Source organism: Hyla sarda, chromosome 2 (genome assembly GCF_029499605.1).
Source record: "Hyla sarda isolate aHylSar1 chromosome 2, aHylSar1.hap1, whole genome shotgun sequence".
In the NCBI taxonomy this organism is placed as follows: domain Eukaryota; kingdom Metazoa; phylum Chordata; class Amphibia; order Anura; family Hylidae; genus Hyla; species Hyla sarda.
The window spans coordinates 112,806,852-112,829,665 of record NC_079190.1 but is presented as its reverse complement, the minus strand read 5'-3'; the positions used below and the strand labels follow the sequence as shown (position 1 = coordinate 112,829,665).

At 42.9% G+C, this 22,814-nt stretch overlaps 1 protein-coding gene across 2 annotated transcripts in view; it reads right to left on the bottom strand.

The window, feature by feature from the left end:
- The window catches only part of ITGB7 (integrin subunit beta 7), a 181,177-nt gene that overhangs the window by 153,772 nt on the left and 4,591 nt on the right, over window positions 1-22,814 (bottom strand). Inside the window, exons 1-2 of one of the 2 annotated variants that reach the window (XM_056555304.1) lie at window positions 22,641-22,705; window positions 18,428-18,618 (exon numbers count right to left, since the gene is read on the bottom strand). The gene's annotated coding sequence lies outside the window, so the exon portion shown is untranslated. Of the gene's footprint in view, window positions 1-18,427; window positions 18,619-22,640; window positions 22,706-22,814 lie in introns of those variants that run through there. The other variant, XM_056555302.1, reaches the window with a different exon arrangement.

Sequence of the window (22,814 nt, the reverse complement as noted above, 5' to 3'; positions counted from 1 at the left end):
GGGGGAGATGCAGGGGGCGGGGATATTTAAATTTTGCGCACCGCGCGCGTACAAGTGCTGTGCTCACTCTCTGCCTGTATAGGAAACAGGCAGAGAGCGAGCACAGCGCTCGTGCGCACGGCGTGCAAAATGTAAATATCCCCGCCCCCCTGCATCTCACTCTCCTCATTCATGTGAACGTGCATTTCAGTCCAAGCTGTGCCACGCTGCCCGGCCAGCGTTGGTCCCAACTCAATCAACGTCAGGGGGGAAAAGTAATCCTGAGCCATATAGGGTGACACCTAGTAGCCAGGTTTACAAATGTAAAAAACACATGTAAAACATGATTTTATTTTTAAATAAAGTATATTACAAACATTTTTCTTTTTACATAATGTATTTAATGAAAAAAAAATTTTTTAATGAGAGTACCCATATAACCCTTTAGGTGTTTCACAAGAATAGCAGCAAAGTGTATGAGAAAAATCTAAATCTTCATTTTTTACATTAACATGTTCTTGTAGACCCATTTAATTTTTTTTTTTAAGAGTGGTATAAGGAGAAAAAGCCCCCCAAAACTTGTAGCCCAATTTCTCTTGAGTATGAAAATACCTCATATGTTGACATAAAGTGCTCTTCAGGCTCACAACATGGCTCAAGAGGGAAAGAGTAACTGTGGGATTTTTTTAAAAAATTTTCCTGTCATGGTTATGGGGGCCATGTTGCATTTAGGGAGCCCCCATGGTGCCAGAACAGCAAAAATCACCCACATGCATGCTATTTTGGAAACTTCACCCCTTAAAGGGGTATTCCGCCCCTAGACATCTTATCCCCTATCCAAAGGATAGGGGATAAGATGTCAGATCGCCGGGGTCCCGCTGCTGGGGACCCAGGGGATCGCCGCTGCAGCGCCCCGCTATCATTACTGCGCAGAGCGAGATCGCTCTGCACGTAATGACGGGCAATATAGGGGCCGGAGCATCGATACGTCACGGCTCCGCCCCTCGTGACGTCACGGCCCGCCCCTGTCAATACAAGTCTATGGGAGGGGGCGTGGTGGTCGTCATGCCCCCTGCCATAGACTTGCATTAAGGGGACGGGCCGTGATGTCATGAGGGGCGGAGCCATGACGTCACGTTGCTCCGGCCCCTGTATCGCCCGTCATTACGCACAGAGCAAACTCGCTCTGTGCAGTAATGATAGCGAGGTGCCGCAGCGGCGATCCCCGGGGTCCCCAGTAGCGGGACCGCAGTGATTTAACATCTTATCCCCTATCCTTTGGATAGGGGATAAGATGCCAGGGGCGGAGTACCCCTTTAAGGGGTGAAGTTTCCAAAATAGCATGCATGTGGGTGGTTGTTAAGGAACGTAACAAGGGGTATAGTGAGCCTTAACACCTCACAGGTGTTTGACGACTTTGCGTTGAAGTTGGACGTGAAAATGGAAAATTAGATTTTTAACACTAAAATTTTGCTGCTACTTCAAAAAATTTTTTCACAAGGGTTAATAGGAGAAAATGGACTCCAAAATTTAAAGCCCAATTTCTCCCGATTAATAAAACACCCCATATGTGGACATTAAAGGCTCTGCTGGCACACTACACTGCTCAGAAGACAAGGAGCAAAATTTGGCTTTTTGAAAGAGAATTTTGCTGAAATGGTTTTTGGGGGGCATGTTACATTTAGGAAGCCCCCATGGTGCCAGAACAACAACAAAAACCATATGGCATATTATTTACTAAACTACACCCCTCAATGAATGTAACAAGGGGTATAGTGAGGCTTAACACCTCACAGGTGTTTGACGACTTTGCATTGAAGTTGGGCGTGAAAATGGAAAATTTGATTTTTAACACTAAAATGATGGTGTTACCCCAATTTTTTATTTTTCACAAGAGGTAATAGGAGAAAATGGACCCCAAAATGTAAAGCCCAATTTCTCCCGATTAAGAAAACACCTCATATGTGGACATTAAGTGCTCTGCTGGCACACTACAATGCTCAGAAAACAAGGAGCAAAATTTGGCTTTTTGAAAGAGAATTTTGCTGAAATGGTTTTTGGGGGGCATGTAGCATTTAAACACATGGCATACTATTTTGGAAACTACACCAATCAAGGAATGTAACAAGGGATACAGTGAGCCTTAACACCTCACGGGTGTTTGACGACTTTGCGTTGAAGTTCAACGTGAAAATGGAAAATTTGATTTTTAAGACTAAAATGATGGTGTTAATCCAAATTATTCATTATCACATGGTGTAATAGGAGAAAATGGACCCCAAAATTTAAAGCCCAATTTCTCTTGATTAAGAAAACGCCCCATGTGTGGACGTTAATTGCTCTGCTGGCGCACTACAGGTATCAGAACAGAAGGAGTGCCATTGGAGAATTTTGCTGGAATTGAAGTCGGGGGTCATGTACATTTACAAACCTCCCATGGAGCCAGAACAGCAGACCCCCCACCCACATGTGACATCATTTTGGAAACTACACCCCTCCAGGAACGTAACAAGGGTTAGAGTGAGTACTTACACCTCACAGGTTTTTTGAACAGTGGGCAGTAAAAGTGAAAAATTAGATTTTTCAAACTATATTGATAATGCTAGCCCAAATGTTTCATTTTCACATAGGGTAATAGGAGAAAAGGCCCCCAAAATTTGTAGTGCAATTTCGCCTGAGAAAGAAAATGCCCCATATGTCGATGTAAAGTGGTCTGCGGGCGCACTGCAATGCTCAGAATAGAAAGAGCGCCATTGGGCTTTTGGAGTGAAAAGTTAGTTGGAATTGAAGTCTGAGGCCATGTGTGTTTACAAAGCCCCCATTTTGCAAGAACAGCAGTAACCCCACACATGTGACACCATATTAGAAATTACACCCCTCAAGAAACGTAACAGGTTATAGTGATTACTTACACCTCACATGTTTATTGAACAGTGGGCTGTAAAAGTGAAAGAATTGATTTTTAACACTGAAATGCCGGTTTTAACCAAAAACTTTTTAGTTTCACAAGTAGTAAGAAAACAAAAACTCCACAAAATTTGTAGCCCAATTTCTCCAGAATAAGGAAATACCCCATATAAGGTGGTAAAGCACTATGCGGGTGCAAAACAGGGCTTAGGAGTGAGACAGCACCAATGAGATTTGAGGCCTAAAGTGGTGCTTCACACTGCAATGGTTGAGGTTCTGACATAAAATCTAAAAAAAAAAAATGTCAAGTGACCACAATTTTGAACCCCTCAAGGAAGGTAACAAGGGGTACAGTTTTTTTTTTTAATGGGCCATAAATTGAAAAATTAAATTTTTCACACTAAAATGCTTGGGTTACCCAATTTTTTACATTTTTTACAAGGGGTAATGGGTGAAATTGGGTTACATATTTTGGAGGGCTTTTTCCCCTGACTATGGAAATACATCCACATATGGGGTAACGTGTTGGGCGGGCGCACAACAAGGCTCAGAAGTCATAGAGGTCTGTTTGCATTTGTGGCCTATGGCATATCAGTAGCTGACGGTTACATACATTCAGAGGAAAATACAAAAAGGAAACACCCACAAGTGACACCATTACAGAAAGTACCCACCCTGAGAAATGTGTATAGGCGTAAAGAGGACATTTTGAACATACGGGTGTTTCCTAAATTTATTTTCCAGGAATGGATGAAGGGTAGCTTTTTAAAATTACAATTTTCAACCTATACTCTGCTTCATCTCTCTGAGAACTTTTTGCATCTGAGGCCGATGATTCTTACGGACCTAACAGTTACATACATTCAGAGGAAAATACAAGAAAGGAACACCCACATGTGAGCTTATTACAAACAGTACACTCCCTAGGGAAGGTGTATAGGGGTGAAGTGGAGATTTGGAACCGACGGTGTTCCCTAAATTTATTTTCGAGGAATGGATGAAGTGTACTATGGGGGGGGGTATGCGACCACTCGCAAATCTGCTGATTCCCATTCCTGACGTGGACTTTAACGGTAGTGCCAGCGTATCTTCTCCACATTCATTTGCCAATTCCCAGAATGATGACCCAGAGTATAGCCGAAAGTAAAAAATGATGTCCGCCCCAAACCCTATACTCTGAATCATCATTCTGGGAATGTGATGTGTGTGGCCGTCCTTAACCTCTTACCTCAAATGCGCACCCAGCTCAGGTGGGGAGAGAGCGCTGCTCATTTGAGGCAACTGCAAACCCCCAATGCTGTTGACTCTGTGTCCCATGACCCATTTTTTGGGGAAAGAACAAATATCGGGGGCATTTGCAAAGAGGTTTTTTTTCTTAGTTTTTTTTTTTGGGTGGGGGGGGTGATTTGGTTTTAAATTTTAAAGACAATGTACTCTGGGCTGATACATTGGAGTCGAATTCTGGGGACTGAAAATCAGGTGAAAGGATTAAAAATTTAGAACTCCATGGAAGTGTGATACTCCCTGAAGCAGTTTTTAATGCAGAGGCCTGGATTATCGGGGCAAGTTTCGCACTGAGCGGTGGTGTCCTTCCGAATCCCCCTCTTGCAACACACTCTGCATTTGTGGGGGACCTCACCTGAAAAGTGTTGGCCGGGGACGATCCGGGGGCCCACAGTTCCAGAGGTGCTCTGACCGGCTCTTCGGCGGTCACCAAAGATGAGGGCCTTTAGAACTTCCTCTTGAAACTGCTGTGCTGCCAGCGTGCTGGGACAGTACAAAAGAGTTATACATGGCAACCTGTACCATGTAGACTGCAACTTTTTTTGACCATGCCCATGTTATGGCATTATACGGCTTCAGGACGTGATCAGAAATATCAACTCCCCCCATATACTGATTGTAGTCCAGAATACAATCGGGCTTGAGGATCGGTACCTCACACAGGGACAGGGGTGCTGCTGTTCCCATGAATTGTGGACGGCATAAGGACATCCCTCTTGTCCTTATACTTGACCAGCAACAGGTTTTCATGGGAAAAGGCATAGGACTCACCGGGGATGGGAAGGAAGGCCTCTTTGATTTTTCCGGACTGTCCCACAAGCGAGCGTGGATCTGGTGGCGAGGGATGTGAAGAGAGGAATACTAGTATAAAAGTTATCACTGTAAATATGGTAACCTTTATCTAGCAATGGGTGCAAAAGGCCCCAAATGATTTTACCGCTAACACCCAGAATGGGGGGACATTCTGGGGGTTCAATACGGAAAGCTCGTCCCTCATACACCATAAACTTGCAAGTGTACCCTGAGGTCACGCCATACCGCACTCGCTTGGTTGGGATGTATTGCCGGAATCTGAGTCTCCCCTTAAAGCTGATGAGAGACTCATCAATATTGACCTCCCTTCCAGGGACATCACCACTCCAATATTGCCTGACACTGGGTTTTTGGACCAGGCTCATATGCAGCTTGAGGCCCCAAAATGTCCTCATTTCAGCTGCATTGACAGAACCAGCCATTGGGTCTAGCCAAAAGTGAGCCTGGGTTTGTGGCGACGAACTGTTGGGCGTACAGATTTGTCTGGTCAGCCATCAGATTGACAAAGTCGTCACTGATATCCTGCCTCTTTAAGACCTCCAGCAGCAGGCTTGGACTGGGCCACTGGGGAGCTGGTGCCATGGTTGTGTTACTGTATGGTGCTACCATTTGAACAAGAGCACATTGTTTTTGCCACAGATTTGCATGGATCCTATCAAACTGCACAGAGCCAATGAGCGGCTAGAGCTCCAGTAACTTGTCATGTCATCTGGTCATGTCATCAAAGGTCCTGGAACTCTAGCTACTGCACATGAGTAAGGGATCATGGGAGCTCTGTAAGGATATGACATAGAGACTAGACATGAGCGAAGTTACAGTGATTCGATTGGTCACGAACTTCTCAGCTCGGCAGTTGCTGACTTTAGCCTGCATAAATTAGTTCAACTTTCAGGTGCTCCGGTGGGCTGGAAAAGGTAGATACAGTCCTAGGAGAGAGTCTCCAGCCCACCGGAGCACCTGAAAGCTGAACTAATTTATGCAGGATAAAGTCAGCAACTGCCGAGAAGTTTGTGACGAATCGAATTACTGGAACTTCGCTCATTTCTAATAGAGACCAACTTGTGTACAGTGGGGAACCAGAGCAGGAGTATATATATGGGAGAGGGAGCCTAAGGGTATGTTCACACTGCGGAATTCCTGCGGAATTCCGTGAGTGGAATTCCGCAAGTAAAATTCCACGAGAAAGATTCCGCACAGTGAACGTTAGCATCTGTGTGAATGGGTCTTCCGCAAGACCCGTTCCCACTGCGGAATTTCAGCGGTGGACAATTCCGCCTCTGAAATTGTTCCTCGCAAAGAAAGTACATGTTTATTCTTTGCGTGGAAGTCCGCGAGCACTGCATAGCCGTCAATGGTGACGGCGCAGTGCTGCGCAGTCCTACCGCCGCTGCCGGCTGCCAGGCTGAATCTCCGCCCGCTGAATTCCGTGAGTGGAGATTCAGCTACTAATCTGTAGTGTGAACATACCCTAAGCCACAGTTGTGTGGGGAAGGGGCCCTGAACCCCAATCTGTATATAGGTGAAATGAGGCCTAAGTATAATTCTATATGAGGAAGGGGACCAGAACAGCAGTGTATATATGTGGAAATCTAACAAGGTTCAGATACTCATGCGTGTGGTATCCACCCTCCCATCCCCTTCAATCTTTACTTGCATATTGGTGTCCCCCTTTTCAGGCACACCTTAAAGGGGTGTGCCTGCCCCTAGACATCTCATCTCCTTATCCTGCCCGTCATGCCCCCTACCATAGACATGAATGAAAGGGGCATGGTGTGACATCACAAGGGAGTGTGGTGTGATGTCACCACAGCCCTGAACCCAGCGTCCGGAATGAAAAGTTCAGAATGCCAGGGTGGTATGCAGGAGATCACGAGGGTTCCCAGTGGTGATCAGACCCCCCCCCCCCCTGTGATCAGACATCTTATTCTCCATCCTTTGATAAGGGGATAAGATGTCTAGGGGCGGAGTGCCCCTTAAAGACACAGCCAGGGCACACACAGAGGACAATGAGCAATAGTCTATGTGAGGTGCCCCCTGAGCAACAATTTATGCTAGATTGAGGGCCATAAACATCAGTATAAGTTAGAGGGGGACATGGAGAGCAGATTATGGAGCAGCTTTTTGTAGTCTCACCTTTGCTGTCATCTTTATCCATGTTCTTAGACACTATTTTATCTGAAGTATAGTTTTTGGGGTAATTGAGCTACAGTAGTAAATTTATTGTGGAACCTATCATTTGTTAAAAGTAAGAAGACCAAAACACAATCATATGCATTGTGCAGTGTTTTCAAATAACTTGTTAAATGGCTGAATTATCTTGGTAGTCATGATGCACTTTTACCTGCAAACCTGCATGGCCATGACCACATGTTTTAGCTGTGCATGGCAGCCACTATATGTGTTCTTACCCCAATAACCAATAATGATGATTGCTCAGAAGTGAGTGAATCATGACAATAGCAAGTGTAGATGGGCCTTTAACCCCTTAAAGGGGTACTCTGGTGAAAAACTATTTTTTTTAAATCAACTGGAGCCAAAAAGTTAAACAGATTTGTAAATCACTTCTATTTAAAAATCTTAATCCTTCCAGTACTTATGCTATATGCTCCACAGGAAGTTCTTTTCTTTTTGAATTTTTTTTCTGTCTGACCACAGTGCTCTCTGCTGACACCTCTGTCTGTGTCAGGAACAGTCCAGAGCAGGAACAATTCCCCATAGCAAACCTCTCTTGCCCTGAAACAGACAGAGCTGTCAGCAGAGAATACTGTGGTCAGACAGAAAAGAAATTTAAGAAAGAAAAGAACTTACTGTGGAGCATACAGCAGATGATAAGTAATGGAAGGATTAAGATTTTTAATTAGGAGTAATTTACAAATCTGTTTAACTTTCTGGCACAAGTAGATTTAAAAAAAAAAAATAGTTTTCCACCGGAATACCCCTTTAAGGATGCATTCATTTCTCATTTTTAGGTTTTCATTTTTCTTCTTCTTTTAAGAGCCACAAGTTTTTCATTTTTCCACCTGCAGGGCTACACAGAGCTAGTTTTATGCAGGACCAGTTGTACTTTGTAATGAAATCACTCATTTTACCACAAAAGCTATTGTGCAATGTTTCTATATAGTGCACTTTACAGATAAAATGACATGCTATCTTTCTTTTGTAGGTCAATACGATTACAACAGTATCAAATTTATATAGGTTTGTTTTATTTTATTACCTCTTAAAAAAAAAATTATATATTTTTGTAAGAAAATTAGAATGCTTAAAATTTTTAAATTGCCACATTTTGACCCGTAGAACATTTTATTTTTTAATGGGACTCTTTGATCACTTGTAACAGCGACCAAAAATTAGCAATTTTGGCATTTGGTATTTTTATGTTTACTCCATTTATTCTGCAGGTTCATTAATGTTATATTTTAATAGTTTGGACATTTCCGCACACAACTACACCAAATATGTATATGTTTAGTTTTGTTTACATTTTTAATTTATAAAATAGGAAAAGGAAGGGGTATTGAAATTTTATTTATTTATTTATTTAATATATTTTGTTTAAAGCTTTTTTTTTATTATTTATTACGCATTTTTTCATTCCTAATGGGGACTATTCCATGCATCTTTTAATTGCAAACATTGTTTAATGCTATGCCATAGCATAGTGTGGTGAATCAACGGGTGAATGGCGGGACCACAGGTGTGGCGGTGTAGGTTGGTGGGATCATATGGTATTAACCCCAGGGACTGGATGGTATTAACCCCTAGTGTTCATGACGCCAGTGTTGTTTTCGGGTTCCGGAACACCATACGCCCGGATTCCCTGCTATCCCAGTTGCTAGAAGTGAAATGAGGGTCCACAACCAGTTATGTTCAAACGGAGCCTTTACTGAGTAGAAGATATGTGTAATTATCTTCACAGCTAAGGCCAGAATTCCCAGAGAGGTGACCAGGACCCAGAGGACCTTGCAGCTTGCTGGACCAATATACTTGTAGTTAACTTGACTTGAAATTAGACTTGACTTGACTATGTGCAGGACTTGACTAGTTTCAGTGACAGCAGACATAGACTTGAGACTTACTGGAGAGACTGTAGCTTTTGGGGTCTTCCAGATGCTGATCACTTGCCCTGAGTTCTCTGGTGGTTGCTGCCTCAGCAAAGACTTAGATGGAAGAGCATGAACTGTAATGGCTGCCTCCATATATAGTGGGGGGCTGGACTAAAGCCCATTGGTCAAGCTGTGGGTCATAGGTTAAGCTGGTGCTCTCTGGGAGAACATGTGACAACAAATCATATGACTGCATAACATGTGGCAGACTTACACACAGGTCCTTGAGACCTCCCAAAGGTCCTCTATACTACCTATACATAGGGATCCTGTCTAAGCATTAAAGTGATATACACAACTTTATAAAACCAACAGAGGAGACCATGCAGGGGAGCCCCCAGGTCACAGAGGGACTCAACCTGACAGGGCCTAAGGGTAGTACAGGACCACGTCCTGTACTGGGATATCACAATAGCATTGATCATTGTTAACGGTGCTCTGCTTATATTGCCTGTTACAAGTTAGGTATGCTGGGGGACTCTGGACACCATCTTAGCTTATTGGCCACCATCTTAGCTGATTGGGACCCCGCAATCATGCTGTGGAGGTCTTAATCAGCCCCCTGAGCTACTGGCACATGTATTTTTTTAGATTTTAGATGATGTAATCAAGGTTTATAAGAGTTACTGCTGGACTGTTGATAACAGTCGGAACTCAACAAGTATGATGCCCGCTCAGCTCATCAGCATGCTTCATACACCCATATCAAGATCAAGACGAATATGTGTGCCCTATGTCGTTAATGTATTAATTGGGGTGTACTCAGGCTTAGTGCCTAGAGCAGTCTGAGCTGTAAAACCAGCCCTGTCTATACAACAAAAAGACAAGTGAGCTACAGACAACAGAAAGTGTCAGCAATGCTATTTACAAAATGCCAGTCATATGAGCAAAACATTACCACTGTTACTATTCGGAAACCAAAATTGTGAAAATGTTAATGCATATGCTACTATTAAATATCATGTGATTTTCTGATAATACAAGGTGTGGATGTTACCTAAAAAGCTAAAACGAAAAATTGCATTTTGGTGGCTTCCGTTTCTACACAGTGTACTTGTCAGTAAAAATGACACCTTATCTTTATTTTGTAGGTCCATACGATTAAAATGATACCCAAATTAGGTTTGATTTTTCTTTTACTTCTATTAAAAAATTATAACTTTATGCACGAAAATTAGTAGGTTAAAAATGTCCTCTTCTGACCCCTATAACTTTTATTTTTCCATATATGGGAATGTATGAGGCCTAATTTTTTGCGCCATGCTCTGTAGTTTTTATTGGTGTCATTTTTGTTTTGATGGGACTTTTTGATCAGTTTTTATAATTTTTTTTAATGTATAAAAAGTGACCAAAAATACCCACTTTTTTTCTTTACGTGTACGCCATTGACCATGCGGTTTCATTAACCTTATATTTTTATAGTCCGGACATTTACACATGCGGCGATATATTTTTATATGGAAAAGGGGGGTGATTTAAACTTAATAAGGAAGGGGTTAATGTGTGTGTTTTTAAAAAAAATTTTTTACACTTTTTAGTCCCCTTAGGGGAATTTTAGGAGGAATCATTTGATTCCTCACACAGCTCAATGTGGTTCCATTGAACCACATTGATCTGTGTGCTCTGCGCTTGATTCATAAAGCCTGGTCCTGCCAGGCTTTATCATTCACAGCGCAGCAGCAGCCACAGGACGTGAGGTAAGCCCTCCGGCTACCTCAAAACTGTCTCTTTTGTAAAAGTGTTAGTGTGCACATGTAAGTATTGAGGATATGCATTACGTGAAACCTAACTTTTAATAATATGCCTATGATAAAATATATGGCCCCCAAACCAAAGGAAAGGTGTGCAAAAAACACCATGTGCCACCTACACCACCAAGTATTGATGTGATGTAAAGACCTCTAAAAGGTGGAAGGGAACAACGTATGGTCCATTGTAACCATTGGGGGTAAACACTTCCCCTTTAAGGCCCTACTCTCGCATAATTAATTCCCTTCATGGCAAGTGTTACTTGCCCTTAAAAGGGCAGCCCCACACAGGAACCTCTCCCTATTTCCAACTACAAACACTGCCATTTCCGAGTGCACAGATGCAGAACACTCTCTGCTTTGTGTGGCCCTGTTCCTATCTGTGTTGTTCACTGGCTACTCACTGTCCCTCACAGAGATCTTCTCCTAAAGACTGCTACAAGTAAAATGGCTGATAAAGCTATGTGCCTAGACGTTTATAGTGGCTCTGGCATTATGCCTCTACTGCCTCCTTATTGGCTGAGAGCACTTACAAGACATAGTTTAACCTGAGGTCAAGTGATCCTTCCTTTTTGCAAAGCAACAGGCCTCCCTAAGGTTGTGTGATGCTTTCTTCTTGCAAGATACTAGCCTGTGCTCGTGTGACCCTTCCTCCTATGAGCAAGGCAATAGACTACCCTGAGGTCATGGGATCCTTCCTTCTTCTTGCAAGGCATCTAAGCTACCCTGAGGTCATGCGATCCTTTCGATTTTCCATTCTGCCATGTGGCCAAAGCCATTTTAACAGGTTAGTCCAAAACGAATAGAGCTTTAGTAAAGTTTGCACTGAAACCGGGTTCAACAGGTCGGGTTCACTCACCTCTAGTTTAGAGAAAGGGGGAGAGAAAGAGGCTAGAGCTGTAGGCAGATGGATTCATCCTGCATTAGGGTATTATTCTAGCTCATTCAGCAGTGTCTACAAAGCAATGTTTGGCAAAGAAAGGGATTACAGTGCTAGAACACACTCTCGCTCTAATCACCAGATATCTAGCACTGTGCAACTTCTATTTCTCTAAATTAAATTTGCGTTTAAAGGAAAGCATGTTGTATGAGTGAAAAAAAGAAAAAAAATAAATTAACAAAGTTCATAAGACAGTTAACTGAAGATGACCTACTCCATGGCTTAGAAAAGTGGAAAATAAGGATCAAACAGGAGAAAGAAATTAGAAATTAAAAGTTATAACATCTGTTATTTGATTTCCACTTGTACCTTTAGGTTGTGATCATCTACACCCAAAGAAACTGTTTATTGACTTGTTAGGCCAGGACTCCACTGAGATTTTTGCCCTGCGATTTTTGTGGCATAAAAACGCCAGAAAAAACACCAGGAAAACTGCCACAGTTTTTCCCTGCGTTTTTGCGTTTTCTCTTGCGTTTTTTCTTGCGTTCTTACCTTTGTGTGGAATTTGCCGTTTTTAGCCCCTTTGGCATTCTTTTTTACAAAATATTTGGGTATGTATGTATGTATATGGGTAGGGATGTAAAAATATATTTAACTAAATGTTTATTTTTTATAACAACATTTTTAGAATTTTTTTTTATAAAGTGTGTGTGTTTAACTTTTCTTTTTTTAAACATTTTTTATGTAGTACTACTACTCCCAGCATGGAACACACTGTTCCATGCTGGGAGTAGTAGTACCTGTACTATAGACATATCGCCCCGGGTGTCAGTCTGACACCCAATGCGATCGCCCATAATATAGCAGTGATGTGGCTCTATACAGTGCTCACATCTCTGCTCCATTCACATCACTGACCATTCATATTTTCCGCCCAGAGCTGTGATTGGCCGGATGGTTGCAGCCAATCACAGCTCTGAGGAAAAGATGAATGAATGAGTGGCCGGCCCGGAGTACAGTGCAGAGCAGGGATGCGAGCGATATATACAGCCGCTCCATCTCTGCTATAGACAGGACGGTCACAGCGGGTGTCAGTAGTGATGTGTCCTTAAGCAGGTACTCCTACTCCCAACATGGAGTACACTCTGCTCCATGCTGGGAGCTGTAGTACCTGCATTAATAGACAGATCGCAGCGAGTGTAATTTCTGACACCCGCTGCGATCTGTCTATTAATGCAGGTGCTACAGCTCCCAGCATGGAGCAGAGTGTACTCCATGTTGGGAGTAGTAGTACTTGCAGTTAAGGAAAGATCACTGCGGGTATCACTCCTGACACCCGCTGCGATCCTCCTGTATAATGTATAGATGCCGCGGCCACTCTCCTATGGTCCTCTGCACGGCCGTATATATACACATATTCCTATTTCTCACAGAGAGCTGTGATTGGCTGGAACCATCTGGCCAATCACAGCTCTGCGGGAAATATGAATATGTGTATATATACGTCATTGCAGGGGACCATAGAAGAGCGGCCGCCGCATCTATACATTATACAAGGGGGTCGCAAGGGACCCCGGTGATCTACTACTCCCATCATGGAACAGGTAACTACTACTCCACCACACACCACATTTTTATTATTGTCAACTACATTTTTAGCGCTTTACCAGCTCACATAAATTGATCCCTGTTTAAAAATTAATAAACATTTCATAATAAAAAAGATAAATTTCGTTAGATACAATTGTTTCCATCACTACTGTATGTTTTTTATTATAATTTTTTTATGGTACCCTACGAAATTTTAATAAAAAAGGTATCTCCATAAATTTTTAGGATCACTAAAGTCCAAAAAAAGAATAAAAACCGCCTGCAAAAACGCAAAATTTAAAACCAACATGGCGTTTTTCTTGGCGTTTTTGCTCTCCCATAGACTTCTATGGGAGGATAACGCCACGATTTCAGGGCAAAAAACGCCAAACTAGGTTTTGTCGGACGATTTGAAAATCCAGCCTCTGAGCCCGAAATTGCTGAAAAACGCCAAACTGAAAAACGACAAATGAATCTGGCATTTTGCAGTTTACTATTGACTTGCAGCTAACATCTGGCCGCAGCGTTTTTTCACTGAAAAAACGCTGTGCGGGAAAATTGTTTTTTTTTATTTCATTTATTTTTTTCAAAATTTTTATTTGTTTTCAACAAAACATACATAGAACATAGAGTGCTATAAACGCAAATAGCAAGATGAATAAACAAAGATTACAAATCAAGAGCCTGTCGCAGCAGGCAGCTATCACAAACAAAGCAATGATTCAGGAAGAAATGAAAGGATAGGGGGGGAGCGGAAAATGAGAGGGGGAGTCAGAGTAGGAGGCAGGGAAAGAGAAGGGGAGAAGGTGGAGGGGAGGGGGAGATGAGGGGAGAAGGTGGAGGGGAGGGGGGGGATGAGGGGAGAAGGAAGGGCAGGATGAGCAGGAGTAGAGTGGGATTAAGAGAAGGAATATCATGGTAGTTCTCTTCCTGCAATAATGTCTCCTTAATATCAGGACATTCCTAATATATATGCATAGAATAATAAACCAGAGTACAAATGTGGAGACATTCAATGGTGGGGAGCAAACCAGGAGGTACAACTAAGCTGAAGAAAAAGTGGAGTTTATCCAAGGGGACCAGGTCTCAGAGAACAGTGCATATGTTCTGGAAGCTTTACTAGAAAGTTCCTCAAGTCTGCAGATTTGTTTAACTTTACTGATCCACTCGCTCTGGGCAGGAGGGGAAGATCGCAGCCAGTTCAAGGGAATTAGGGACTTGGCAGCAGCCAGGAGATGGGCAACCAAGGTACTTTGACAGCGTCTCAGAGAGGAGAAGGGACAGCCCAGTAGAAACATTTCTGGCAAAAAGGGCAAGGTCACCCCCTCTACAGCACGTGAGACATCCCTCCAGTAGTGCACAATCGATGGGCACGTCCACCAGATATGTAAATGAGAGCCAACGGCAGTACCGCATCGCCAACATAGATTGGAGTCAGACAGATTATGTGTGTGGAGAAAGTCTGGTGTTCTGTACCAGCGTGAGACTAGCTTGTACTGTAATTCCTGGAGTCGCACACATCTCGAGACACCATTACAGTTTTTCAGGATAGTAGAGATCTTGTCACATGTAAAAGTGCGCCCTAGTTCTTTTTCCCATGATGCGATGAAACCCGGGGGAGTCACCGCAACAAGGGGAACCCGAAGCTTCATAAGTGGGGATAGCTTCCTCGATTTAGGTGAAAGGGACTGGAGGGAGACTTCAAAGTCTGTAGGGGGCCTCATGGGATGAAATTTGTTAAAAAATTTAGAGCAGCACTCATGAAAGTGCCTGAGATGTAAGAACGTAAGTGGGTAAGCTCACGGTCTGTGAGCTTCTGTCCGTCCGGGAACAGTTGGGAGAGGGGGACCATCCTCAATCGATCCCACATAGGGCGATACATGTCACACCCCACGACCACAGGCAGAGGGCTAGAATGTAGGAGAGGGGAGACAGAAGGGGATAGAGTGGGAGACAGAGATGACCACACAGATAGAGCTCCGGAGAAAAACGCGTTTCCGCCTCTCCTCCACTGCATTGGTCCCCTAGGAAGCCAAAGGTCCCTCCTAAGATCCCCAACATACGCCTCAGCGGAATCCCTGAAGGCTATCGCAGAGGACGGGAGCGGACAGGCTAAGTCCATCCATCTCTGAAGTTGGATTCTCTTATAAAGAGTCTCCGCATTCGGAAGGCCCAATCCTCCATCCTCGCTGGTTCTCACCAAGATAGAATGGGCCAAACGGGGTCGCTTGTGCTTCCAAACAAAGGCTGACCACATGGTTTTTAAAGTCGCAAAATAGTGTTTGGGAAGGGAGATCAGGATCATCCGTAGGCTATAGAGTAATTTTGGCAATATGTAGCAGCTGAGTAGATTCCTCCTACCCACCCAGGATATGAGCGGGATGTCATAGTCCGCAAGTAGTTTTTTAAAGTCCGCTAGAAGGGGTTAGAAGTTGTAGTCGTACAGCTTGTTAATGGTGGCCGGTATGTGGACGCCAAGGTATTTTAGAGAAGTATGTGACCAGGGGAACGGGGACAACTGTTTAAGGGAGGCTAGCCTAGATGTGGGAATTATAACATTTAAAAGTTCCGACTTGGAGACATTCACCTTGAAATTTGACAGGGAACCATATGCGGAGAATAGTTGAACCAATTTGGGGATCCCTCTGTCTTGCTCAGTGAGCAAAAACAAGAGGTCGTCTGCAAAGGCCAGTACCTTCAATTCTCCTTTGTGGAGTTCAACTCCACGGATTTCAGTCTCCTGTCGCACCTTCTGAAGCAACGCCTCCATAGTCAGAACAAAAAGGGTTGGGGACAGGGGACAGCCCTGCCTGGTGCCATTTATAATATTGAAGGGGGGGGATATGGTGTCATTAATAAGCAGTGACGCATACGGGTGCGCATAAAGAGAGAATATCGCAGACACAAATTTAGGTGGGAAGCGAAATTGCAAAAGAGTCGCCTTCATAAAAGACCACGAGACCCTAACAAATGCCTTCTCGGCATCGATGCCGAGAAGGACAAGTGGGGTACCCTTGTTGTGAGCCAGTTGAATAGCAGTCAGGGTGTTTGTTTTGCCCTCTCTTCCTGGCACAAATCCAGATTGCTCCAGCCCAATAAGGGGGGGCAGCCATTTTTTCATGCGCAGGGAGATAAGTTTCGCCCAAATCTTAAGGTCAATATTGAAACGCGATAGCGGCCTATAGCTTCCGCATTCTTTCAAATCCTTGCCCTCCTTACCTATTAGCGTGATATGGGCCTCCTGTGTCTGTGTGGGTATAGATCCACCATTTAGGAGCGAGGAGCAGAAACTTAACAAGTGAGGCTGTAAGGTGGGATAGAACTTTTTATAATAAACTAGCAAAAAGCCGTCGGGGCCCGGACTTTTACCGTTGGGAAATGAGTGAACTACGTTATGAATCTCCTCAGGGGAAATTGGCTCTAATAAGGTTTGCTGCATAGCATCATCAAGCCGGGGGAGACGTAGGTCCCTCAAGAACTCATTGGCCACAGCCAATTTATGAGCCTCCGAATGGCCTGGGATCGTGGTCTCAATGTTATAGAGTTTGGAATAAAAGCGTTGGAAGGTGAGGGCAATGTCCGGGGTAGCTGTATTTAGCGTGCCGCTGTCATCAAGAATTTCAGAGATCATTTGCTAAAATTGGCGTTTTAATGGCGTTTTTGCAAAGAAAAAAAAAAACCTCAGTGGAGTTCCAGCCTTAAGCTAAATTTGGATTGCCAAAAATAGCAGTATATGTTCTATCTAAAATAAATCTTCATAGTTTTGTTAAAGTAAACCTTTTAGTAAATTGGCTACATAATCTACACTACATCACCCACCTCTAAATCTACAATTGTTTTGTCCCAGGATAGCAAAAACTCAGAATAAAATGGATTCAGACATACTCAAATGTAGGAATCTGTTTCTGTCTTCTGCAATACTTCTCATTTATTTTCTGTAACAAAGTTATGCAGAATTAAAGATGCAATTTACCATTTAGGCCTTCTCTAGAGAATATTTAATTCCTACAATTAAATGTTCAAGTAGATCCATGTCAGCAGTGGGATAAGTTCATGACTCATCATCATTTCATAGTAATAGGCAGAAGAAACAAAAAAAAATTACAATGATGATCTCATCTGGAATCTGGTGAATCCTTCAAGCTTTTAGGGCATAACTAGATTCTTTTAAGCTATGGAGACATTATTTAGAGTTCTTATAGTTTGTTTCTCTGTGAAAATTTTTTGTGCCTTCTACCACATAAATATTACAGGTAAAGACATTGCTGGTATATATCTTTTGCTAATTAAGAGCGATGGTTAGATAGTAACCCACAAATATGACTGCGGAATGTAGATTAGCTATCTACCTACCTACTAGGGAAGATTAACTACCAATTTATGGAAGAATCTACCTAAAGAGGGCAAAGAAAAGAGAACGACTCCACAAAGATGTTTATGTTTCTAAACCTCAACCCATGAAAAAATTCTTTGTGCACCCCTGGCGAGCGGGGATACATGCCCTGTATGCACTGCCATCCCGTTAAATTCACAGGCCAAGGGGATGCACAATGCACTTCTTTGCCCTGGGTGCTTCCAGCCCATGCTACGCCGCAACCTTTTGTCAATGATAAGGTGGGGCACCAAAATGGGGCTTAACCGTGTAGAGACAAAGCCTTTCACCAGGGCTGGGTAGAGATGGGCAAACAGCATAAAATACCAGTCAGAGACAGTGACTCTGTTCAAATGCAGGGCTTCTTCTTCAGTTTATTGTGTAAAAAAAAATACATCTGTATGCACCTGAAACAAAGCAAAACCTGCTTGACCAGCACTTATTAAACACTTAACTGGCCCTCATTATACTAGTGGCCTTCTAAGTGGCGACTCAACAAAACAAACTTTGATGGTGTTACCTCACACCATTGGTACTTGTCCACTTTTAGAGACTGCAGCCTTTCAGAGTCAGATTCCTCTAGGCCTCACTAGCAAACTAACTTCCAGCTAGCTTAAGCACCCATTAACTAGCTTAATCCAGCACTTGTGCTGATCAGGGCTCATCTGAAAACCCAGGAATCAGAATGAAAAGCCCCACTGCCAATCCTGCATTTCATAAAAATCCAGGCCCAAAAAATAGGACTTACCAAGATTCCAAGAGTCTTTTGAGATTTAACTCCTTCCTGAATTTCCCATATGTCAGCCAGCTTCTCTTTGATAAGATAGGCACCTCTTGAAAACTGGTTGCTACATATGACAGGTAGCTTTGGGAAATATAGCCACCCCTTTCCACCATTCCTTTCACTGTCTCACAATAGATATGTAGTACGGTTTCTTTCTGCAGGAATGAAAAGGGAAAATGGTTAAAAAAAAGTTACTAATTTGTTAATATAATTAATTATTAATCTATATATATAAAACTCAATGTGTGTATGCATGTATGTGTGTATGTTCCAGCATCACGTCCAAACGACTAAAGATATTAACATGAAACTTGGCACACATGTTACTTATATGTCAACAACAAACATGGGATAATTTAACCCTTACCCACCCCCATTTGCCAGGGTCGGGTTTTTATTTAAAGTCCCATACAAGTCTACGGGAAATATATGTTACTGCCAAACAACTGGAGATATTTCGATAATATTTGGTCACATGTTACTTTTATGTCCACTTAAAATGTATAGGATAGTTAATTTAACCCTTAACTACCCCCATTTGTGAGGGGGTAGTTAAGGTCAAGATATGAGGTCGAGACAGAAGGATAGGATAGGAGGTCGAGACAGGAAGGCGGGATAGGAGGTCAAGACAGGAGGACGGGATAGGAGGACGGGATAGGAGGTCGAGACAGGAGGACGGGATAGGAGGACGGGATAGGAGGTCGGGATAGGAGGTCAAGATAGGAGGAAGGGATAGGAGGACGGGATAGGAGGACGGGATAGGAGAACGGGATAGGAGGTCGGGATAGGAGGTCGGGATAGGAGATAAGGATAGGAGGTCGGGATATGGGGTTGGGATATGACAACAATATATGAGGACGGGATATGAAGTCAAAAGCTTCCTCTGTTGATTTTCCTCCACAACAAGGATTAGGAAGGAAAAAACGGGCAATGCCGGGTACTCAGCTAGTTAATTATATAATACAGCACTACTGTGGTAGATGTAGACAGTGACATATGGCTAACCCTCAAACTGATGTTAAAATTGAGACATTAGCCAGTATATCCTTATATTGAGCCCACACACCAATGCCAAGATTTCTTAAGTGGCACGGGACCAATACTAAACCTACCTGTGCCGTATGGGCAATACCAGGGGCCAGTGGGCAATTACAGCAGCATTAGGTCCACCTTGTGATGTCACACCCCGCCCCCTCCATGCAAGTCTATGGGAGGGGGCGTTACATCTGGGAACAGTTTGTTCCATATGCTGAGCAGCATAGTACCCCTTTAAGGCTCACCTGTGAGGCCGGAAACACATTAGCCAACTTGGGTGGGGCTTATGGTCTGCCTCCCTCCTCCCATTGTATGTGTGCCCAGCCAAACTGGAGGTAACTGGGAGCAGGCTGTGAGTCGGACCTAATGCCGCTGTAATTGCCCACTGGCCCCTGGTATTGCCCATACGGCACAGGTAGGTTTAGTGTTAGGTTCCGTGCCACTTGAGAAACCTTGGCGTTGGTGTGCGGGCTCAGGTATGTCCTTCATATAAGGATATACTGGCTAATGTCTCAATTTTAACATCACTTTGAGGGTTAGCCAATGCCATTGTTTACATCTACCACAGTAGTGCACCTAAATTTATGTTTTATTCTATATGTTACATATCCACACCTTTCATTGGGTGTAGGATGCCATTGTGGCACTTGTAGTCTGCTGCAGGCATCACCCGTTATATGCATTTTATGCTGGGGATTTCCCTTAGCAACAGACCATGAGCGCAGGATCTGCTCCCCCAGCATAAATGCACAACTGCATTAGGGGTTGAGCACCTCCTGCTCTTTGAGACCACGTTTTTTCTTCTTGTTATGTGTGTGTATATATATATATATATATATATATGTCAATGTGCTTTCACATGTCTAAAAAGTGTGTCAAAGTGCGCAAAATGTCCTAAAGTTTTTAACTTCCCAAATGAAAGTGAAAAAAAGTTTGGCCTAGGTCTCCCTTAGGACACCAGACACTCTCAGGTCTTGGCTGTACTGCTCCTCAGCATGCATAGAACTCAACTAACTAAGCTAGCTCCTCCCCAATTTGGATTGGTCCTATAGGTCACCCACAAGTAACCTGGTCACTGACACCTTCCCTGGTTACAAAAGCTTGATAACAACATTTAAAAGCATATTAAGATCAGAAAGACAAATTAATAAATAACATATGGCACGGTTAACCATTTAGGATTTGTGGAATGGAGGTGTACCCAGGGGGCACTGAAATAGAGCCCACCACACAGGACAGAAAAGGGTACAGGAGGGCAACTTCTGTACTGGGCCACCACAATTGTGTTCTGTAAGTATTCAGAATTCTGTCATTAGAGGCTAATGTTTCACTATTGCTGCAAATTATATTAAACATTCCTTTAAAGAGGTGGCACCCTGTTTTTAGGGACTTGGACAATAACTATATTTGCCACCCTATGGATTGGGGGCCATAATTCTTTGTTGTGCATTATGAGGCAAATACATTGCACACTTGCAGTCATGGGAAGTTAGGATTTGTGAAAAGTCGTGTCCTAACAGTTCTAAGGACTCATGAATATATAAGGGGATCAATCTACTTCTACTAAGGCCTTGATTATAATTTAGCTGGAGTTTATATAATACGTCATGCTTGTGTTCTGAGTTTTCAGTTGCAGTCTGGAGCATCTGTATTGATCACCATATGTATCTATGTTTATGTGCATAATAGGATTTAGATTGTTGTTATATATGAGTGGGCTATGAGGCTATTTATAGTAGTGGTAATATGGTCAATAATGTCATTGCATTTGTAAATTGTATATGATACTTTCTATTCAAGAGTTAACTTTGCCTGAAGATGTTAATTTGGATTTTTTTCCAGCTGAAGTTCATTGAATAAGTTTCTGTAATTAATGTAAAGGTTATCAGTAATCTACCAATCAGTGGTAGTCATGGTGCTAGGAAGTTCCTCCATGACTGCCCTGGCCACTAAGATCTCTGATTGGGACAGGGTATTTTGGTAGGTCATCCTGTGCCCAGGAGGAGGTGCAAATATTTATGTCCAGTTTGTAGCCAATTGTAATGACAGGTGGGGAGGGGTCTGATCCTTAATAACTCATGGACTTGATTGCATCTGCAGAGTACTGAGATGGTATTGGCACAGGACAACGGACTGCAAACTTTCACAGATTCCCCCTGAGGGGGCATCTGAGGGAGTAGAATGGTTGTCTAGCTGGGTCAGTACCAGAAGGGCTTGTCACTTGTCAGGACAAAATTAGCAAAGAGACTATCAACTAGGGACAGTCAATGGGTCAAAAGCCAGGCTCTGTACACTGGACTCCTCACAATGACACACATGCAGTAGCTGCAGGGGCAAAAATATACACATTATTTAACCAATGTATATTACAAATATACATATAATGTTATTTTCTACATTATATAAAAAGTTTTTGTTAATGACAGGTAAACTTTATGGGGATAATATTATGGTTACAATGCTTCTATGCCAAGGATTTTTGTGCTCTTAGGCCATGTTCACACAGCATAAAATGTATGGAATGTCCGCAGGAAAAACATTCCGCACATTGGTAGAATCGTGCGGACTGCTCAGAAATTTGACGTCTCATAGATGGCAATGCATTTCCGAGTGAAATCCATAAAAAGAATAGACAAGTCTATCGAGATGTTTCTGCTGTGGAAATTCCAGTGTGCAAACAGTTTAGCAGAATCCTATTGAAATCAATGGGACTCTGCTGCAGCGGAATCTCCATGCGGAATATTCTGGCAGATTCTTCATAGACATTCCGCCAGGTGAACATATCCATACAATATCAGATATAGTGCCTATACAATATCAGACAAAAGTGCCACTGATACCAGACAATCACGTACAATGCTTATAAGATCTGGTATATTAATTAGTGGGTTATACATGACATCCAGATTGTGGGTTAGATATATCAGTGCAGGATCCATATTAATCAACAAGGTTTGGAATGTGTTTTGTATGGTTTTAATTTTCAAAATATGAAAGTTTAGATCAAGCCACCAAACTGTGTAAATGTGGAAGCTCAAGATCTTGACCAATCATTGCCCATCATATAGAACTACAATCTTTATCCATTTCTACTTCAGACCTTTTTTCATATGATGAAGCCATATTTTATAAAACCAGCCACCTGCTATGGAGCCGTCTTTCAGACTCCTCCAATCCTCCTGCTCTTCTTTACATGTCAGCAATTTCACATAGGCCGGATTATCTTGAGCCAGTTGATTTTGTCATCAGTCTCAGACCCAGCGTTGCTTCTCTTCTCTCCCACATGGTATGTAATCTGCAGTGTGACCAAGCAGCG